Raw genomic sequence first — 16,952 nt, 5'->3', positions numbered from 1 at the left:
TTTAAGATGAAGGACATCAACATGGTGCATTACTTTTTGTGTTTGAAGGTTTAAAAAAAACCAAGGGAGATTTTCTTTGGACAAGGTAAGTATGAGGTTGAAATTCTGAAGAGGCTTTGGTTGCAGTACAACAAACCTATGGCCACACCCATGATCACTAACTTGAAGGTGTCAATTTCAAATTCAGAGTTGGTGGATTCCATGTTGTATAAGCAACTAATAGGTTCCTTAGTGTATTTGGTCAACACCATAGCAAAATTCAAACATACGAGTTAGTTAATTGTGGAGCCAAGCTAGAAGCATTTGGGAACAACAAAACATGTGCTCAAATACTAGAAGGGCACATTGGAGTTTGGCCTAAAATATCTTAGAGATGGTGAAGTGATGTTGCAGGGGTTTTCAGACTCAAATTGGGCAAGCAGTGCAACATGCAAAAAGAGCACCTCTAGGAGCTACTTTAGCTTTGAATCAGTGATTAAATCTTGGTTCAGCAAGAAGCAAACTTCTATGGCACTTAGCTTAGTAGAGGCAGAAAACATGGAAACTAATACTACTACTTGTGGTGCCATCTAGCTTTACAAGTTACTTGCGGGATTATTTGATCAAGAATTGGATCCCGTGGTCATTTGCTGTGTAATCAAAGTTGTATCAAACCTTCAGGTCCAAGCACATAAAAATCAGATATCACTTCATACAAGACTATTTGCAAGAAAGCAGTGAAGCTCCAGCATATCCCCACAGATCAGCATGTAGTTGATATTCTAACCAAGCCCTCAGAAAGAGGGAAGTTTCAAGCATTTAGAGACTGACTTGAATTGGTGCAGAAGTCCTTCCTCGTTAAGAGGGAGTGTTGAAAAGGTAGCTCGAACAAGAACTTCTTGCATAAGTTCATAATGAATATGCAGAAAGTGGTTTAAGACATTTATTTAATGACCATTTAGGAAAAGTGGGTAATAATTCCATCTTGCAATTTCACTTCAAAAATAAAAGAGAAAGTGAAATTCTTATGTTTTGAAGTCAATTAGTCTCAGGAAACTAAAAGACACGTTCTAGAAGTTCTAGAACACTAGTGGACTTAGATTTGGATTTAATCTTAGCCATGCATCTCATGATTGAGATAAGTGCAACTACGATAAAAGAGATTAGTTGCTAGGATTGAGGAAATGAGTTATCTCTCTCAAAGCATAAAAAGGAAAAGATACCAGAAGTTGATCTCATATATGAGAAAACAGGACAGCTGGAAGAAGGAAGTGTGAATTCAAGAAGAAGAAAAGCAGATTGCTAAAGAGACCAAAATATATCAACAGGCCGTACAAATCATACCACTATCGTAGCTGTTTTCTTCTTATGCACAGGCTGTATACCTTCAGATTTGTGCGCCGTACTTTAGCTTCTGTGATTGCTTAAGTGTGTTTCAGCGTTGAGTAGAGGAAAAAGCGGTCTGCTGTTCAGAACAGGCAGGAAAAGAGCAGGTCATGATGTCATACCATACTGCCATAGCTTTTTCCTTTCTTACACAGGCCATACACTTCAGATCTAGGATATTTAAAGACTGTACAGCTGCTGGTTCACACAGGCTACAGAGTTCACCTTGTAAGCTTTAATCAAAGAGATGAAAAGCTGATTAAAAGGAGAAATCCCTCTATATGTATATGCTTTGCTTCCACTGTTTATTTTGTGGCCACTGTGTGATGGATGCAATGTTCAGAAATTTAATTTTCTGCTGTCAAAGAAATTCTGTTATTAATTATTTAATGCGAGAACATTAAGATAGCAGTGACCAAGGCTAGAAAAAATCATATTGTTCAGCTCAACAGGTCATAAAGCCTCCCTCTTCAACAGATTAAGACAATCGAGCAACCTTTTCTTGCGTTCTTTCTTCCAAACGGACTATTTGGAAATCAAATGTAGATATCCATAAGATCAAGATGTCATTCAGTGATATTCTGCTCTCTTCCCTCAATTGTCCTGTACATTTTCAGAAAGAAAATGAATATTTTATATCATAACTTTTTAAGTATAATATCCCCCACTTAGCAAGTTTTGCCAAGTAAATACATTTTTGCACAATTTTGGCATTTTGGCATACTTGACTTAGGAAAAGTGGGTTAGGAGGACCCCACTTGACTTTTTGAGGAATGAAGGCTCCCAAACATTAGAAGAGAAGATAAATCCAAGGTAAAGTGGGATGTGGGGGCCACTCCAAAAGGGAATTCGCACCCCTTAGGAGAATTTGACTTGTGGGAAGGAGAAAGGAGGGAGTTCGACTTAAGGGACCCATATGGAGAGAACAAGAGGGCAGCAAAGATAAATATAGGTGCAGGGGTCTCATTTTGGGACTTTTTGCCAATTTGATAACTGAACTCTTGTATGCTTGAGCTGTTGAGCCAAGTCTACACCGTGTTGTTTAGCACATGAGGTTCCTAAGCAGGAATCTCATCTCTTCCTTCGGTGGACTTTGAGTGCCATCCGTAGGAGAGTTTAGCACACATTTTGGGAGCTGATCCGGAGGCAATTTCAGGCATTTCCAGTTAATTCTGTGGGCAGACTGGGCATGCACAGAGGGTCACTGGCTGGCCGGCAGGTGGGAGAATTTGGTGCAGGTGGGAGCTGGAGAAATAAGGGGAATTTCAGGAGAAATTGGCACGGATTTTTGGCATGACTTTGGGAGATTTTGGGACAGATTCTACAGCAATTTCTGGTGGTGCGTACTAGCTGGGAGAGTGGTCATTTTCGCCCTATTTTGTGGGTATTCCAGAGCTTAGGAGTTGGGCTGAAAGCTTTCTGAGTTTTGATGGAGTTGGCATGGGGAGCTCATGACTAAAATCTCAGAAACCTTGGAGCTGTTTAGAGGGCCGAAAGTGCAGTTACCTACAGCAGCAGCAGTTAGCAATTTTTGGGCCAGCGTGGTCTTTGGAGAGGGGCGTATTCAGCACCTGGGCTTCACTATTTTCACCAAGGTTTTGCCTCTCGATGTAGAATGCCCAGGTTCCTCTATTCCCACTTCTTGTACTCCATTTTGCTTCAGTAATAAAATGGCTCAGCTTTTGGAGATTATTCTGGGTGTTCACTAATGCGTTCTGCATGTATGTCTATTTTGGTTGCATGTTCATGATCTTGCTTTGTTTATCACTTAATATTTCCACTAGGAATATTACATTTAGAGTCACTCCATCAACCAACAATGACTTATAAGGGCAGATAATTTTCGTTGTTATTTACAATAATACAGCTTGGAAGGAAAAGATTAGTTGTGGTAGGATGTTCGATAATGTTGTGCTATTAGTCTTATTTTGCTGTGTACCATGTTTTTCCACAGGGAAAATCTAAATTGTCTAAGCTTGAAGTGTTTCTCTTGAAACCATCAGAACAATTGTATATCGATTTTTACAAAACCACTGGGATGGCAAGCACAATGGTAGCATTCTGTGCAAATTAGGCCATGAGTGGGATGAGACCAGATTAATGCCTAGTAGCCAAAATCAGAGAGAGAGTTTTAAGAATTAGCTCTTTTGCAGTTATTTAGATGTGCTGTTTCCATTTTCTCTTTTTCTTTGTTGTAGGATCTTTTGACAAGGGATATGAAAAATTATAAGTTATAACTATATTAGCTTAATTCAAGTAAAAGGGTCATTCTTCCCAGAAAATTGAATTCTGTCTTCAAGAGTTGTGTTTGAAAAATGGCATTTAATACACCAAGCACTTAGACTATGGAATTCAGTTATTGTTCTTGCAAGTTGCAACAAGCTATTTTAGAAACGCATACTGCAAAGATAATAGTCGTATATCATTTTTTATCCCTTTTAAATGGACCGATTTCTATAGGGTTTTGCCATTTACATTTTTTTCTGGACACAGCTACCACAGGCTTTAGATGTGATCCATTCCTCCTCCATCTTCATAACCACAATCAAAAGTGCAGGTGATGGCAGCATTAAATAATTCCGTGTATTGTCTCTAATATATGTTGATTTGGATCAGACCAGCAGAAAAACATGATCACGGTAGCCTTGGTCTTCACCTTTTCTGATCAAGCTTACATTGTAGCGATGTTAGGAGGTTGTTAGTTATTTGATATAAGAGACATCTCCTTCATTGACAAGAATGAAACATACCGAATCCATAGGTTAGACATGACTGACACATGTTGATGCATATTTTTTCATATTTCGATTGCTTAGAGTAAAGACCACATTTTTTTTTTCTGAATCAGGCTATTCTATTATAGTACAAAAAGTCAAAAAATTACATCAGTGTTACAACAGGGCCATGGCCCTGTAACTCCTGCCGAAAGATTGACAGTTTGCCCAAATTTATACATACCCAAAATTGAACAGGTACAAAAATTGGATGCTGAGCATGGACATGCTGTGACGGACTAACATAACGACACATGACATTACTTGATCAAGGACTGATAAACATATGGATCCTTATAGCCGACACATAGATTTTGAAATCCAGACTGAAACCGAACACATACAGATAACAAGGTACGAAAACAGAGTGTAGCTTTCCTTTCCAGGCTGCTGAGAGCGAACTGTTTGGTTGAATTAATCATCGTCTGTGGTATAGGGCTCTTCCTCCACCTCGCCCCTAAATTGCTGGGAGTCATCCAAGTCAGAGAGAGGGACCACCGAGCTGTTATGGATCCTCTGAGCCGGTTCGCTTGGGCCCGCAAGGGCAGCTTGAGTAGCTGGGGAGGAACTTTCCCTAGTAGGGCGTTGCAGATCAATTGTGGGCACCTACATATCAATTGTGGGCACAGTCCCTTGAGCCGGTGGAGGGTTTCCTTGAGTTGCTTCAGCTTGACCTCTGAGATTGCCACAATGCTCGACAGAAATAGATATGATGAATGTGGAGTTTGCCAGTGTGCAAGGTATTCTATACCTGACTGTGGGATGCGCTGCATGTCCGCATTCTGGTATATCTCCGCTCCCAGGCGCGCTGCCACGTCCCGTTGCTCTACCATGGAAGCAATGCTGGTCAGATGTTACCTCGACAGAGGAAGAAGGAGAAATTGCGGTCCTCTGAGCTGAAGCCCGACCCCGAGAGCCTCCTCGTCGGCTGCTCATTCTGAGGCGCTCCCTCTACATTGCTAAGTTTGCCACAGAGCAAGAATGTCCCTGCGCAATCCCCCACCTCACCAGAGAATGCTCCAACGCTGCAGCGGAGTGCCCAGCAGCTTCGAATGAATGCAAGAATGTGACAGAGGCTCCCGGCATATGAAGCGCCATCGCACAGATTTGCAGGAGGACAATAAAGGCAGACAAGACTGGTAATAACACCCGCGGAGGATCACCTGCATTCGCCCATATGAAACAGGCTGCAGGGTACTGCGTGGCACGTCCGGGCTGACACATGCCCATGTGACGCACCACTTGTGGGCTGCGCTGCATATTAAACACCCGCATCCGGGAGAGTAAAGACCACATTGCCATCACAACAAAGAAACCTTTATAAGCAAGCTTGGTACTGATTATTGTTAAAATTGGCAACTAGGGCCAAACTCCACATGGGTCATCTTATTTATGACAGCTGATATTTTTCTTGGATTTTTCTGAGAGGTGTAGGATTGATCTAAAGATCATCCAATTTCGACATGTAAAAATGAAGATATGAATTTATTTAAATTATGGACAAATTGTCAAGGTCGGCCAGCAAGCAAAACAGGTATTCAAACCCCCAGCTCATCCTCACCGTTGCATATAAAAGGAGGAGACCTCAAGTCATTTGATCATCATCTCATCTTCATTCATCTCTCTCTCATCACTTGATTGGGTACACTGATCTGGGCGGCTATCTCTCACACATGCGAAGGAAGGAGGACTTTTTCTGTTTGACTGCGTTGACTAGCGTTGACCGGATTTTAGAAGGCTGTATTTTGGGCTGCGTTGACCTCCTTTTGACTGCGCATTGGATGAGGCATCTTCTCCTTGGCAGGCCACAGATCTGGGCACTGAAATCGAGGTGATCTGACCTCTCATTTGACTAGCGTTGACTGCCCTAGGTCTCAACGCTGGTCAAACAGGGCAGAATTCTTCCTCTAAGCAGCTCGGTCAAACTCAGTCAGTGATGCGGGGGAGCGCCCCCCCCCCCCCTTCGAACCCGCTCCCGAAGCGCGCTCCGGGCGGGAGCGGCTCGGGAGCGCGCTCCCCAAATCGCTCCCGGACGGGAGCGATTTTCGGGAGCGCGCTCCCGTAAAAAAATTTGCGCTCCCTGGTCTGTGAGGGAGCGCTTCAGGGAGCGATCGCTCCCGCGCTCCCGGAGCGCTTTTTAATGCCCGGGAGCGATCGGGGAGCGATCGCTCCCTGATCGCTCCCGGGCATTAAAAAACGCTTCGGGAGCGAATTTTAAAATTCCGGGAGCGGTTCGGCGGAAAAAAATTCCGCGGCCCGAAAAAAACAAAAAAATTAACTAATTTTTTTGGGTTTATAAGCCCAATGGGCCAAAACAAAATCATTTCAATGAGATTGAGCTTGAGTTTGAGAGCAAAGGAGCAAGGAGCAAGAGCTGAGGAGCAAGGAGCCAGAGCTGAGGAGCGAGGAGCAAGTGCCAAGGAGCGAGGAGCAAGCTTGCAGAGGTAAGTAACTTAATCATTTAGTTAGTTTAGTTGGTTAGGTAGTTAGTTTGTTTAGTTTAATTTACCTGTTTGAGTTTAAAGATCATTAATTTAAATTAAATTAATAAATTAAATGAATTAATCCCAATAAACTAAATTAATTTGCAGATTCAAGACTCAAACCCTACAAACATCAAACACGATGGACCTGGGGATTTTTATTGGCATTTTCCTCTTCCTGGTCCCTTTTCTGGTTATTATGGTGGTGGAGAGTAGGAAACGGAGGGGGCCTGAAACTGAAGAGGTGGATGAAGAAGCCGGAGGAAGTCAAATAGGTGAAAACCCCAGTGAGGAGGATGTGGAGGGTGAACATGAGGGTCAAAAAACTAAACAAGACCAAACTCCATTGTGGAAATATGTTCACAGGCCTGAAACAGGGAGAGGGGGTGGAACCACTAAATTTCATTGCCCCCATTGCAACAATGATTTCACAGGCTCATACACCCGTTTGAGAAGACACCTTTGCGGGAAAAGGGCATGGGATGGAGAGAAACAAATAGGAATCAGAACTTGCGACGCGGTGTCAACAGCAGATAGAGCCAAATACATAAAGGAAGAGGAGGACGCCCAATACAAAGCAAAAAGATCAAGGGGTTTCTTTGAAAGCTCACAAAGAACTCCTTCAGCATCCTCCCAAGGTAGTGGATATGGACATGGAGGCTCCGGGTCATCATCTTTACGCCGTAGAACCATATCAGATTTCCTTGATGAGGGGTGTAGGAATGATGTGGATTCAAAAATTTACAGGTTCCTCTATGCAAATGGGATACCATTCAATGTTCTACGCTCACCTTATTGGCACGAAATGGTTTCTGCCATAAATGATGCCCCTAAAGGATACAAGAGCCCTGGGTATGACAAGGCAAGAACAGTTGGCCTTGATCATGAAAAAGCAACAATATCACATTCTTTGAATAAAATGACAAGTTCTTGGACTGACAATGGGGTGTCCATTGTATCTGATGGATGGACAAATGTAAAAGGCAAGCCATTGATAAGTGTTCTTGCTGTGTCCCGAAGTGGTCCCATTTTTCTAGCTGCACATGATTACTCAGACAAGTTCAAGACCGCTATCAACATTGCAGAAGCATTGCTTGAAACAATTGAGCGTATTGGCCCATACAATGTCATCCAAGTCATCACTGATAATGCTCCTAATTGTAAGGCAGCGGGAGCAATTATTGAGGATAGATACCCGAACATATTTTGGTCTGGATGTTTGGTTCACACATTGAACCTTCTGTTGCATGATATTGTCAAAAACAAAAATGAACAATACCAATGGATTGGTGATTTGTACAAGAGAGGAAAAAAAATGATAAAATTTATTACAAATCATAGCAATACCCATGGCCTTTTCCGCAGTCACTCGAGATTGGAGTTGCTGAAGATTGCGAGGACTAGATTTGGTAGCTATTACCTCACCTTCAGGCGCCTTTTGAAGGTAAGAGAGGGTTTAGCTAGCATGGTATCAAGTCCAAATTGGCAGGTGTTAAAGGAAAGGGCTACAAATGTAGCTGACATTGCAGGTTTTGAAACGGTGGAGGAGGCCGCTCTTGATGGGCAGTTTTGGACAGCTGTGAGACAGGTATTGGATTTCACCAAGCCAATTTATAACATGATTCGGTTTGCAGATACAGACAAACCAGTGATTGGCGAGGTGTATGAGCAAATGGATACCATGTTGGGGGAAATAAAAGACATTGTTAATAACAGAGATCCCGACTTGTACAATCTGATTCACGATTGTGTGTGTGAACGGTGGAAAAGGCTTAACCTTCCACTACATTGCTTGGCGTATATCCTTACGCCAAAATACTACTCAGATTCTTGGTTGGGCAAACCTGCAGCAGGGGGTGGTGTTAGGAGTCAGGACCAAACCCCATTTAGATCGAGAGGTAACTAAAGGATATCTGGATGCATTAGAAAAGTTGGTGCCTGACAGGGAGGAATGTGCAGCTGTGCGCCTTGAAATAGGCAGATACTTCACTGGCAGTGGTTTGTATGGTAACTTCCATGCAATGGACGACAAAGATAAATTTGATTCTCTCACATGGTGGGAAACATATGGCGGCGACGGACTTTTGCGAAAATTGGCATTGAAAGTTCTTGCACAGGTTGTAAATTCTTCTTCTGCAGAGAGGTGTTGGAGCACCTACAGTTATATACATAATGTGAAAAGAAACAGGCTCAACGAAAACCGAGCAGAAAGCTTGGTTTATGTGCACTACAATTTGAGGTTGTTGAGCCATTACTGTGATCGGGCTAATGAAGATCCCACATATAAAATTTGGGACAATCACCCTGAGGACGACAATTTGGAGGATGGCATTGTACATATGGAAGAACTAGAAGATGAGCTTGTACGGGATGAAGCTGAAGCAGCTGCAGCAGCCATGCCACCTCCACCTCCACCATCCAGTAGCAGTTCTCGGGGCCCGAGTCTTGTTCCATTGCTGTCGCCACCTCCATCGACACCCTCGCGTGGAGGCTCTAGTTCTGGTCGTCGGTCTGGGCGGGAGACTCCTAGAAGACCGCCAAGACCTACTTATACTCCTGGAGACTCTCGTGGCAAGGGCCACTTGTAGATTTACAGTTTACTTGTCTTTTTTAGTTTCTATTAGACTTGTCACTTTAGTTTTCATAACTGTTCAGTGTTGAGTTTTGAGTCCTTGACTCTTGACTCTTGACTCTTTCATATCATTATGACATTATGATATTTTTTGTAAACATTATATCACTGTGACAATGAAAATTTGAAGTTTGAAGTTGGGCCTTGGCAATTATAACTCATTGGTAATGATTGTGAATTATGAATATGATGCTTTGTGAAAGACTAAAGTTGTTTCATTTCATCTCATTATTCATGTTTCATTTTATAAATTTTTAACATTTCATATCATGTTAACAGTTAGAAGTTAGGACTTAGAAATATCTTCGATATTACTTCTTGTAATGGTTAAACTTGGCTTACAAGTACAACTTGTTACTTTGGTGATCAATGATGATAAATGTTATTGAATTGAATGTTATTTTAATTGATTATTTTACTAAGGTTGATGACGATTATAATTTCTAGATGATTGATGTGATATGGTTCAATGATCAATTTATGTTTTTTTATGTTTTTTATGTCTATTTCATCATTCTACATGTTTTTGTTGACATATATGTATCAAAAATTAAAAAATATAAAAAATATATATATTTTTAAAAAATCGCTCCGGGATTCGCTCCCAAACCGGGAGCTTCTGAAAATGGTCGCTCCCGCTCCCGCTCCCCGCTCCCGCTCCCGCTCCCAAGTAACACTGAACTCAGTCAACTTCGGCCTCCAACAGCTAATCTGGGCAGCTACCTCTTACACGTGCGAAGGAAAGAGGACTTTTTCTGTTTCGCTGTTTGACTGCATTGACCAGCATTGACCGAATTTCAGAAGGCTGTATTTTGGGCTTGCTTTGACCAGCATTGACCTCCTTTTGTCTGCGCATTGGGTGAGGCATCTTCTCCTTGGCATGCCGCAGATCTGGGCACTGAAATTGAGGTGATCTGACCTCTCATTTGACCAGCGTTGACTGCCCTAGGTCTGGCTGCAGTTTGACTTTCGTTGACCAGCTTTTGACTGGACTTTTCCGGACTGTTTTGAACTGTTTGGTCTTGCTGTTGGATGCCGAAGTTGACTGGGTTTGACCAAGCTACTTAGAGGAAGAATTCTGCCCTGTTTGACCAGCGTTGAATTTTCTGGTCAGGGCTTTTCCATTGCTGTCATAAATTATCAGATTTGTAATTTGTACTATCTCTCTCTGCTGAACTATTGAAGAATATAAGAAGAATTGATCAAGGGTTTCCCCACATTGGGGTTTGTCCCTGGCTGGTGCCACATCTTGTGTCCTCTTGTCTTGGCTTGTCTTCTACTGTTTATGTTTATGTTCTATCTGCATTTTACTATCATGCTGATGTGATTGCTAAACTGGATATTGATATTGGGCTAATAAAGAAATTGAAGTAAATTGCTCTTAAGCATAGAACATACCATTGTTACCTAAAATTAACAATTATTCCTTTATCTGATGGCCATTTTGCATGGAGTAGTCTAATTATCCTACTTTTTGGATCCATATATGATCAAAATCAATCGCACAATCAGTGAACATACCACCAAATAAGCCCAACAAGTAGAATACTAAGTCCAAATAGTAGAATAGTTAGACAATTCAATTTTGCACAACAAATAAGGGTAAAATAAGGACCGTCGAGTATATAAGGATAAGCTTCTATATGAATTTGGGAATTGTGCACATCTTGACAAATAACATTTAGTGAAATAAAATCATTTCCGTTTTGCACATGAATCTGCTAGTGAATTCTATTAAATTTAAAGGAAATTAACTGTGACCAAAAAAGCAAATAGTTCTTATCACAACCTCAAAGTAACTAACAATCGACATGAACAAAAATTCTTTCGCTTTACTATCATAAGCATCTTAGAAGTTGCTTTAATTTAATCTGTCCGGTATATAAGGTTGTAATAAACAGCTCTTTCCCCATTTTACAGCATTCTATTGCACTATTAACATAAGGGTCATTTCACACAGCCCAAGAAATTAACGTGAGATACAATTGTTTATAATTATTTCATACCGGAATCTATTATTAATTTCTATTAAGCTTAGAGTCAGATGATCAGATCATCCTGAAATACGTGCTCTCTACTTTAAGGATATTTGTTTAGCATTATTGCAATAGAGCAAAGCAGCATATTCTAATATGAGGTTTTAAAGTACATCTCGAGGTATCATACTAAAGGAGATCTCAAGGTAGTCAATGGGTTCAGCTGTGAAGGTGGTGGCTTGCGAGACTATCCACAAAGGTTCAATATCTTCAATGGGCAGTTTGAGGCAGGTGCCAATCTGGGGTGAAAGACAGAATAACAGCCCTCCCACTTTGATTTAGCCAAACGAAAGTGTTTCTGAAGCACAAAGCACTTTAAGCAATAGCTGTTTGCCAAACAAAAGTGCTTGTGAAGCACAAAGCACTTTTAGAAATCATTGTTTGTCACTAGGAACTTGACTGGTTGATCAAGTGGTGGTGGTGATACTCCCCCACCGCGGTTCAATTCCCTCTCGAGAGTAAATTACATGTTTAACCTCATCAGGGTCCAATTCCAACGACAATAATTACATGTTTAACCTCCTCATTAAGGCGGTTTCGTCATGGCCAGCGCGAGCAGGCTGATGTGGTCATCAACGGAGATCCTAGCCACTAGTCTCAAAGATGAACCATTCCAGGCCCCCAACCCCCAACCCAACGAAACCCCCACTCCCACCAAACCCCAAAAACACAAAAAAAAACATAAAATAAATTGCATATTTCAGTCGGTTGAAGCTAATTGACTTCCTCCAAAACAGAATTTCCCTACGGAACGTTGTGACTACCAACGCAATACTCTCATAAATCACAGGAAACTAGTGTGTCCCCTGAGATTTCTCCCAGGATAGTCTGTAAGGCATCTGCAACCGTTTTGATAAATCAAAAACGTTTTCAGGTAGAGTTTAGTTATATCTTCTTCTATCGGGTGAGGTTCGAAACGTCAATAGAAGAAAAAGAAATGACGCAGCTTTACTGGAAAACGTCTATCAAACGTATCTTAAGTACTCAGATATTCACCAGATTCCGTTTTGACTACTGCCCTACACGAATAGCATATCTGAAAAAAGGGATCAGGCCAACGGAATCACATACTTCAAAAAGGATCAGGCCAGGCGACATGCAAGTCTTAGATGACTTTCACTGAATGGTTACCCTTAAACCTGCAACCGGAACGGACGAAAGTCCCGCTTATGCAGTGCAACCCCAAACATCGGTGTGTTTCTTTCACACACCAGGACTTTAACACCCTAATACAGATAACAGCATTCAAGCAAATCTAGGTCCCTGCCGATTCACCGTAGGAAATGTTTTTTTCGAATAACTTGGAGTAGATCGGAATAAGAGCCCTTTCAAAAACTTCAAACTCTTAAAACAAAATTAAGGAGAAATGGTGGATGAAAGTAATACCTGGTGAACCCAGTAAAGTGCTCTCTTTCCCTGGATCTTCCCTTCCTTTACGAAGAAAATAAACCACAATGATATGGCGATAGCTTCTTTCTTCTCCTCTTTTCCCGAGAAATGGAATCGAATCGGATGTAAACGCGAGAACGTGATTGTAGCTGTCAGAATGCGTATGTGGATGAGGGGATGAAAGGGGTACGCGCAAATGTAGTCGAATGATGCGTAGAATATGAGCCGGTGACTGTGGTCTGTCAGAATAGAATAGTATGTGGATGAGGGGATGAAAGGGAAAGGCGCAGATGTAATCGAATGATGCGTAGAATATGAGTCGGTGACTGTGGTATCTCAGAATAGAGAATATTATGTGGGTGAGAAAGAAATAAATAAATAAATTATGCTAAAGATAATTTATGGGACAGATTGAATATTATGTGGGTGAGAAAGAAATAAATAAATAAATTACGCTAAAGATAATTTATGGGACAAATTGTTTTTTATTAGCTTGATGTATTCCACCATTTTTCTGTGAAGCTTCACAATAAATGTTCTCAGCTTCTTGACAAACCTCTTACTAAATAGATTATCCCAAGAGCTCGCTGCCAGCATATGTGCATAATTTTCCCTGTTGTCTTTGAAGGCCTCACTTTCTAAAATGAAATGTTTTTCGTTTCCACTTTTTCGGAAGAACAAAAATGCATACCCTTTCCTCCCAGATTTCCTTTGGCTTTTTCCAGCGCCCTGTTTCAGAATGGAGTTGATGAGAATTAGTCTTTAACTAAGCAATAAGAATTTTGGCTCTCCAAGAGATATTGGTCTCTATGTATGCTTTTGGTTGATGATTATGAGTGGGATTAAACACTTCAATATGGTCATTTTTCTTTCTTCTTAGCTCCTTATCCCGAAGTATGTTTGTGAAACTTTTCCATAACAAAAGATTTTATCTCTTTGTTGTTTATGGGACACGCGTTTAAGCAAATACCCCATTTACTAAATCATTTGTTATTTTGTTGCATCCAAGCTTTTTTGCTCTTACACAATCTATCATTAAAGACAACCTTACACCATCTACCCTCTTCCATTTGCTCAATTTTTTTTAAATACCTTATGACTCGCACCATAGCAATTGCTTCAATAGGAGCAGTCCCTGTTTCACTTAACAAGATATCATAAGGAATTGCACTTTTAATCTTAAATATGTTTGTAATCAAACGCTTATGAATTTTCTCAATTTGTCTCCACTGCATGTGAGAGGTACTGCTAGCCCACAGTTCACAACCATAGAGAATCACCGGAATCACTAGAAGCCCAAAAAGAGTTTGAGTGATCTTCCAGTCCCATAACTCTGCCTCTCTACACCTATTTTGAAAAGCATAAAATGCTTTCCAACCCCCCAAAGTTCTTTTCTTTCTACAACCATTCCAATTTAGATTTTTGTTGAAGTCAATTCTGAGGTATTTGTAATCCGCAACTTCTTCCAGAATGTTGCCTTCAAAGTAGAACTTATGCTGGTTATATTTTCTTTTCTTAGAGAAGACCACTACTTTCGTTTTGTTGATATTGACTTGCATCCCTAAACTTCTACAAAAATGCTCAAGGGATAGTAAGTGCTCTTGCAAACCAAGAGTTGGTTTAGCAATCAGAATAAAGTCATCTGCATACAAAAAAAGCCTTATAACAAACTTGCACAAATAGATACCATCACCCCCTTGCGAATTTAATCACTCCTCGAGCTTGTTGATATATAAACCAAAAAGCGCAAGAGACGGTGGGCAACCTTGCTTGACCCAGATATCGCTTCTAAAACTTTCAGAAATTCCTGCTGAAGTTCTAATTTTGACTTTCACCTCTTCATACAGCCTATGCACAGTTGCTCTCAAATGTTTAGGAACCCCAAGTTCCTCCATTCTCTGCCAAAGTTTATCCCTAGGAACCGAGTCAAACATTTTTCTGAAATCAACAAAGCAACAAAAGACTTCTTCCTTTTTCTCCCGAACTTTTTCAATGATGTGCCTTAAAGTTATGTAATGATCAACTGTGGAATGTTTAGGTCTAAAACCTACTTGCCCTTTAGCACGCTTATCTCTTTCTTCTGCCCACTTGCTAATTTTGTTTTCTAGCATGCTTCCAAATAGCTTTGCAAACAAAGGGTTTATCATGATGGTCCTATAATTGGAGGGATTATTGACGTCACCGCTCTTGAAAAGAGGTATTGCCAGATTAGTTGTCCAATCTGTGGGGAGCCCTTGTTGTATGATGTTGTTGAAGATTTTTGTAATGTGAGGTGCAAGAATCTTTGAGCCCCACTTTAGATATTCTGGTTGGAGTTCAGCTAAGTCTTTTGCTTTTCCAACACCCAACTTCTTGATACCCATCTCTACCTCTTGTACCATGAAGAGTTTAGTATCAGTGTTGACCAAGGGGGGGGGGGGTCAACCTTGGGAACCTACTCATAGAGTTATCTTGCATAGTCAAACCATTTAGAAACTGTAATATTATTTCCAATTTGTATCTTTTTCGGTTGGAGCTCCTTCCAAAATAATTTGGGATTATTTTTCCAAAGGAAGATTAGTTCTTCCCTCCTTGAAACCATGAAATCAACCTTTTTTTTGCTTAATAACTACTTGTAAGATTTGAGCTTTATGTTATCCTTGTTTGACTCTTTCCCACAATCTCCTCGCCTTTTTGCATTCCTCATCAAACCAAGCATTAACCGGAAAGGAATTTGCTTCAAACTTCTTAATTTTTTTTCTTTTGAACTTTGCAAGTGCACATTGAATTAAATGTGTTAATTCGTGACTATGAAGCCTATGAATTGTAATTTTCTCCTTCTCAAAGAGCCTCTCTAGCATTATTTTGAAGGTATTACAATTTTCTGGGGTCAAAAGAATTCTGCCCTGTGGGAGATTTTGTTGGACATGCTGAATTTTTTACTCTAATTGTTTCTTTCCAATCCAAGAGAAACATAAACAAATTGGTTTGTGATCTTATTTCAAATCCCACAGTTGATCTCCAACCAAAAATTCTTCATTTTTCTGACACAAACCATGCGAGAAAATTACATAATCTACCACACTTGCTCCATTGTAAGTATTGCAAGTGAAATTACCGGACTTTGCCCATCTAGTCAAGCCATTACAAATGACTAAATCAAAGGCCCCACATAGAGCAAGCAATTGTTCACCAAAGAGATTACAGCCCTTGTCCTCTGAAATTCTTTCCCACTGATGATTACTTTCTTCTGTAAGCCAAATAGGGTCACAATCATCTTTACAACAAAGAATGCTAGCTTGCTCACTTGCAGTCCTAGCATTGAAATCACCCACTATAAGGACTTCACCTAGCTGTGAATATGTTGCAATATCCGCTTTTAAAGCTGCAAATGGATCTTTGTGGTCAAGCCCTCTATCTTTGTAGATTTTTGAAACCTGTGGCGCAAAATAGCATGCTGCAATTCTGATGTGGTTTCCATTTTTTGATATTCTAAACCAAATGAATTGCTTATTTGAGTCTTCTTTTTTCTAACTAAATGAGATGACCTTCTTTCTCTCTTACTAAAACCATGATACCCTCGTGCCCTTTGTCATTCCCTGCTGCCTTGTTCCACACTGCCATCTTCTAGTATCCTTCAAACAAAGGTGTCTTGCACCTTTCATGCTCATGTGTTTCTATGAGGCAAATTATGTCTCTATTTTCTGCAATAGGCCCTAACCCAGGTCCTCGTCTCCATGGATAACCTCTGCAGTTCCAACAAACTAATCTTAAGGAAACCTAGGTATGACTTGATTGCTATTTATTTTAACATGCAATACTCACATTTGAGTCTTTGTCCCTGTTTTCCCATACCAACCTTGCTTTCTGATTTCTTGTTGAAGAGTTTGTTGCCTCTTCTTTATTACCATCTTGCTGCTCTGTTCTAGAAGGAGGTCCAAATTGCGCTATCACAGCTTTGCCTTTATAAATCCATGCTCTCTTTCCTTCATCTCTTGTTGCCCTAACCTTTAAAATTTCCTCCCTTCTTTCCTCCTGTTGTTTTATAGTTAAATCTTCTTCTAGGAAAAATCGAGAACCCCTCAAGAGATGTTTCTTGCTTAGAATAATATATTTATCATGCAAGCTAGGCATAATGACTTTTATGGGCCTGACTCTCTCCATGTTAAACTTACAGACCCTCCATGCTTGACATATTTGTCCTTTCCATAGAAACTTGTCTTTCAAGAAGTCTCTGGCAAGGTCAAGAGTACATTCATTTTTCCCATAATCTTTCACCCCTTTAATAATTATG

General features: G+C 40.6%; 1 protein-coding gene across 3 annotated transcripts in view; it reads right to left on the bottom strand.

Moving 5' to 3' along the window:
• LOC149167739 (thioredoxin H4-2-like) overlaps positions 1 to 12,941 on the bottom strand; it is a 118,669-nt gene extending 105,728 nt beyond the window's left edge. The window contains exon 1 of one of the 3 annotated variants that reach the window (XM_089433122.1): positions 12,677 to 12,941. The gene's annotated coding sequence lies outside the window, so the exon portion shown is untranslated. Of the gene's footprint in view, positions 1 to 12,361; positions 12,386 to 12,676 lie in introns of those variants that run through there. The other 2 variants (XM_089433119.1, XM_089433120.1) reach the window with 2 other exon arrangements.
• Positions 12,942 to 16,952: the final 4,011 nt, after the last annotated feature.

This window comes from Pinus tabuliformis, chromosome 5_1 (assembly GCF_031772625.1).
Source record: "Pinus tabuliformis cultivar Carrire ecotype Pingquan chromosome 5_1, CPIR1, whole genome shotgun sequence".
Taxonomy (NCBI): Eukaryota; Viridiplantae; Streptophyta; class Pinopsida; order Pinales; family Pinaceae; genus Pinus; species Pinus tabuliformis.
This window is presented reverse-complemented; position numbering and strand designations above follow the sequence as displayed.